Below are 6,000 nucleotides of genomic sequence, written 5' to 3'. Positions count from 1 at the left end.
TAATGCTAGTTTCTCCAAGGGCAAGTACCTTGTTTCAGCTCCCAACAATGTCTTGCTGACATAAAAGATGGGCAGGTGTTGTATTCCTTCTGCACGAACCAACACTGCGCTGACTGCGTGCTGAGAGACTGCCAGGTACAAAAAGAGTTCTTCACCAGGTACTGGAGTAACAAGTAGTGGTGGGGAAGACATGTATTCCTTCAAGCTTTCCAGAGCTCGGTCGCATTCTTCATCCCACTCAAACTTGGCTTTTAAAGCCTGGAAGAATGGTCGTAGTCTGTCTGATGACCTGCTTATGAACCGGTTGAGCGCAGCTGCCATACCAGTGAGATGCTGTACTTCTTTGACTGAGTTTGGTCTCTCCAACTCCTGGATTGCTTTGATCTGAGAGGGGTCTGCTTCTATACCTCGGTTGGTCACCAAGAAGCCCAAGAATTTGCCAGATCCAACTCCGAATGCGCATTTGGACGCATTGAGGCGCAACTTGTGTTTCTTCAGGATCTGGAACATCTCGTCTAGGTCTTTAAGATGGTCATTCTCATCCTTGCTTTTGACCACCATGTCGTCGATGTAAGCCTCCATTGTTCTTCCTAACAATGGTTCAAACATCTTGGTGACCATCCTTTGGAATGTCGCCCCTGCGTTCTTTAGGCCAAAAGGCATGACCTTGTAGCAATATAACCCCCTTGGTGTTGTGAAGGATATGACCTCCTGGTCTGGTTCGTGCATGGCGATCTGGTGGTAGCCTCTGTATGCATCCAGGAAGCTAAGTCGGTTATGCCCTGCCGTTAAGTCCACCAGTTGATCTATCCTTGGTAGAGGAAAGCTATCTTTTGGGCATGCCTTGTTGACTGTTTTGTAGTCGATGCAGACACGCCATTTACCATTCTTTTTTGGCACTACAACTGTGTTGGAGATCCATCTTGGGTAGTGCACCTCTCTTATTGCTCCTGCCTCCAGCAGGTTGCCTACCTCTTCTGCCACTATTTCGGCGTGGTGGAGTGCCGATCTGCGTGTGCGTTGGATGACTGGTCTGGCGGATGGGTGGGCATTGAGTTGGTGACTGATGAAGTTTGGGTCAATACCTGGCATGTCGTAGGGCGTCCAGGAAAACACTTCGATATTAGAGGTCAAGAATTCCAAGACCTCTAATCTTTCAGTGCTGGACAACGATGAGCCAAGCAAGAAGAACTTATCCGGGTTCTTCTCATCTATTTTTACCTCCACCAAGTCCTCTACCGCTTTCTGATCAGCCTCTTTGCCGACGTCCGCGAATAGTTCATTACTTTCTGGTTCTTCCACCGAATGAACGTATCCTTTGGCAGCTCAGCTTCCATTCGCTGTGGCGAAGCATTGTTTTGACATGATCTGATCGCCATAGACTTCTTCAATTATGCCGGTGTCGTTGGGGAACCGCATTACCTGATGGTAAGATGACGCTACCGAACACATGGCATGCAGCCATGTTCTGCCCAAGATGATGTTGTATGTGGAGGGGACCTTCAATACCCAGAACTCCACTTGTTTTGTTACACTCCCTGCTCTGACTGGAAGGATTATTTTGCCGACAGGCCACTCTGGCATGGAGTTGAATCCAATCAGGGGAGAAACTGCAGGTGCCAAGTCTTTGTCTTGCAGCTTCAGTTGTTTAAATGTGTCGTAGTACATGATCTCACATGAACTACCCTGGTCAATCAGAATCCGCTTGACGTCAAAATTCTTGACTCGGAGAGTGACGACCAGTGCATCATTGTGAGGACAGTATATTCGATCCAAGTCCTTATCTGAAAAGGACATGACATTTGTTGCCTCTGTCTTCCCCTTCTTGGCGGCAGGTTGGGCACTTAACACTTCCATAAAGTGCTCAGCCTTCTTTATCGATCCCCTGAGCTCGCATACACGCTCAGGTTCAAAGACTCCATGTATTACATTGATGATGCCTTGTGGTGGGGCGTCAATTGGCATTCTGTTGGGATGATTATTATGATCTTGGGGGGCTGGTTGCGTCCCTCCTTCAATGTATTCGTCCAAGTGGCCTGCTGCCACCAATTCTTCCAAGTGCTGTCTCAGTGGCGTGCAATTCTCAGTTCGGTGCCCCTTTTCTTTGTGGAAGGTGCACCGTGATCTGTCGTCGTAATTTTTCTGACCTTCCCCTAGCTTGGCTGGCCACTTGACAAAAGGCTCGTCTTTTATTTCGCTCAGAATCCGATATATTGGTTTTTTGAACACCGTTGTTATGGCAGTGCGGATTCTCAACCATCTTTTGTCTGGGTCTTCTCCGTTATCTCGTCTGCCACGCCCGTTTTTGTTCTGCCTATCTACTGTATTGACCTTTGCTGAGGCCTTCTTTTCTGGTACCGTGGTTGCACTAGATTTTGCTTTTGCACGTGCGCCATCCTCTTCTACCCTGATGTGCTGATGCACTCTTTCCATCAGGGCCTCCATGGTGAAGGGTGGCGTCATGGTAATCGAATCCCTTAGTCTGTTCCCTACTGGTAGGCCTCTTTTATATTGCGCAATGGCTAGATTGGTGGGGCAGTCTCCAATCTGGTTGAATGTCTCCCAGTAGCGACTGTTGTAAGATTTGAGGGTCTCTTTTTCACCCATGTCGATGGAGAGTAACTGGTCTATCTCCACCGGTGTTTTAGTGTTTGTTCGAAACCTTGTTACGAACGCTTCTGCCAATTGGGCCCAGGAGGCTATGCTGCCCTCTGGGAGCTTTTCGAACCAAGTCAAGCCTAGGTCGCCAAGACTTGACGGGAAGAGTATGCACATTAAGGCCTCGTTTCGCCTGTACACAGCCATGACTTGGCGAAAGTGGCTCAGGTGTGAATACGGGTCCGTCTTTCCTTCATATGTATTGAATTTCGGCTGAAGGAAACCTGATGGTAGGGGCGCGTTTTCGATTGCTGGGACAAACGGCGAAGTCTGTAGTCTTGCTAATGCCTTGTCCGTTGGTTCGTAGGCCGGTTGCGGTATTGGCATTCCAACCTCGACGCTTCCATGCGTCCGAGGAGCCAACCGTTGTAAGGCCGAAACTCGGTGTGGATCTCTTGCCCTGGCATCCTCCTTGCATCGTGCTTTTTCTTCGAGCACAGTTCGTAAGTCGGATGACCTGGGCAGCTCTGTTTGTTTAGATCTGGTTTGGTGTGAATGTGAAGGCCAATACGTGCTTCCTTCAGTGTATGATCTTTCGGATCTCGTCCTCTCAGACTTGGAGTGACGAGTTCTGGAAGATAAGGAATGAGTGTCGCCTGTCCTGAGGCTTCTGCTTCTTCCTTGGGAGGGTGTAGTATTCCTACTATGATTCTCTGAGTGGTGAGGGGGCGTCTTGTGCTTGCGCCCCTCTCCTGTCGCCACATCTTTAGTCTTCATCTGGCGTTTCAAAGCCTCCATGTCCGCCGCCATCTTCCGAATTAGTTCATCTTGCTCCTTCACGCGATCTTCCAGGGCTTGAGGATCAATCCTCCTCCTTTGCCTGTCAGGACTTTGAGAGTGACGAGGGCTGTTATTCCGCCTTCCCCTGCCACTCCTCCTGGAGTTATGTTGTTGGGGCTCCAGATCTGCCATAGGAGGGACAGAGGGTAGTCCTTCTCGCCTTGCGCCCCCGTCTGGAGTTAGCCCGTCGACGGCGGACTGCGGTAGTTCTTCAATGTGTACCATTGATTTGAGAAAAAGGAGAAGCTTAGTCAAGAGGTTTTTGTTCTTGTCCGTTCTTCCCACAGACGGCGCCAATTGTACGGGGAGGAAATAATTCTCCTCGTATAATCCTGTTGACCAAGTCCACGCTTCTCCGTACGACGTCGCTTTATCACCTGAAAACACAAACGTGAGCTAGCCGGCGGATGTGTGCCGGAAACCTCTCCGATGCCTAAGTCAGTAAGCTTGACAAATAGACAAAGCTCTATGTTCTCAGAAAGAATTGTGTTCAATTACCTCCTCCAAGGTGATGTTTGTAAGCTTTTATAAGTTTCTCGTGGCACAATCCTAGTGGGACTTGTATTTCTCCATACAGAGTCCTTCTAGGATTCATACTCCTAAGGATAATGCTTATCCTTTTACACCCTCCCCCACTGCTTAAACCAAGTGGGATGGTTTTCTCCATGGCCGAATCACCATTTGACCGAAGTAACACTGGCTATGCTGAGCCATAGAGAAGACCGAACTATCCTTAGCTCGGTTTTCTCCTGTTCAACCATGGTATGCTGAGACCAAGCTTCTGAGTAGCAAGTTCCGACCGATCTAATCACAATACACCGCAACCGGACTAACTTTGAGACCGGACTAACATCAAGTTACCTCCAGACCGGAGTAGCTTTACACCATCTTGGGCCGAAGCAATTACACCTCTCCTAACCGGAGTAACCATACCTCTCCTGGGCCGGAGTAACTATGCTTCTTCTGGGCCGAAATATCATTACGGCCTTTTTACTGAGTCCTTCACACTTTGGGCCAAGTCCATCTTACAGCTCGGTCCAATTCTCTCCAAAAATTACCCTCTCAGGACTTGTTTGGTTTGTGTTTTTCAAAAATTTTTAAGAAAAATTTTCTACAAATAAATTTTCAAAAGTAATCAAATTAAACAAAATTTTCCAAATTTTTTTTCCAAAACTTGTTTGGTTTACAAGTTTTCCAAACAAATCTCTCTCATACACATCAAATCAATCACTTTTTCCAAAACTCTCTCTCAAAATAATTTTCCAAAACATCTTTTGAAAAAAATCAAACCAAACAACTTTTCGTACTTTTTATCTCTAAAACTCATCTCTCCCAAACTCGATTTTTTAGTTTTTTTTTTTATATTTATTTTCTAGTTAGTCTTATTTGGAATTGATTTTTTTAACTTTTTTTTTTAAAAATTTTTGTAAGAGAAAAAAATGAGATAATTATGATTTAAATGTGATATTTTATTTTATTAACTTTTAAACCTCGTTTGAGAACATGTTATTTTAATAACTTTTTGAATTTTTGGTTAAAATATGAGGTAAAAAAATTAGTATATTTGGAATAATTTTTTAATTTTTAACGAAAAAATATGCAAAAATTAGAAGGAAATGAGAATCTTTGACTTTTTAGTATAAGTTACAGACTTTTTAATTTTTTTGACTAAAACACTCGCATGTCAAACGAGACAAAGTTTTTTTGTGACAATTTTAACCCAAAGCCTTTATGTCAAACCAGCCATGGTATATAAACTTTTTATTTATTTATTTGGGTTAATTTTTTTTGGTGAATTCATAACTTTTTAATTTTTTTTAAAAAAGTTAAAATTTAATGTGTTTAGAAAATTGTTAAAAAAATCTATTTGGTTTAGAATTTTTAAAAATAGTTTTATGAATTTTCAATCCGTATTTTTAATATTTTTTTTAACATTTGAATCATTTTTAAAACTTTTAGAACTATTTAATTTAGATACATTTAAAAAATATAAAATTTGTACAAAAAATCTTTAAAAAAAATCATTTCATACAACAAAATACGAAAATGTACTAAATTTATATATATTTTTTTATTTAATAAATTTTTGAAAGATTTTTGCACAAATTATATATTTTTTAAGTGTATATAGATGAAGTGAGTTTAAAAACTAAGCAAAAATTGACTAAATTATTACAAGAAATTACTAAATCAAAAAAATTATTGAAAATTTTATTTTTGAAAATTACAAGCCAATACTTTTTACGACAATGCTACGTAGCTCAAATTTTGTGGCTCAAAAGTGGCTCAAATGGTCAAAACGACGTCGTTTTGAGTACAGAACAACATAAAAATGACCAAAACGTGAGTCACTTTTGAGCCACAAAATTTGAGTTACGAGACATTTTCTTACTTTTTATGATTGAAAAAAAGTGTTGTGACATTTGACTTTTAAGTAGATGTCAATCTTTTCAACTTTTTGATTTTAAAAATTTTTTAGCAAAAATTGATTTTTTTATATTTATTACTATCTCAAATGTTGGCAACACCATAAATAAGTTATTTATTGACTTATTTTATTAC

This window comes from Camellia sinensis, chromosome 4, assembly GCF_055761805.1.
Source record: "Camellia sinensis isolate YWXY chromosome 4, ASM5576180v1, whole genome shotgun sequence".
Lineage (NCBI taxonomy): Eukaryota > Viridiplantae > Streptophyta > Magnoliopsida > Ericales > Theaceae > Camellia > Camellia sinensis.
The sequence above is the reverse complement of the archived record's forward strand: the minus strand, read 5'-3'. Positions refer to the sequence as shown.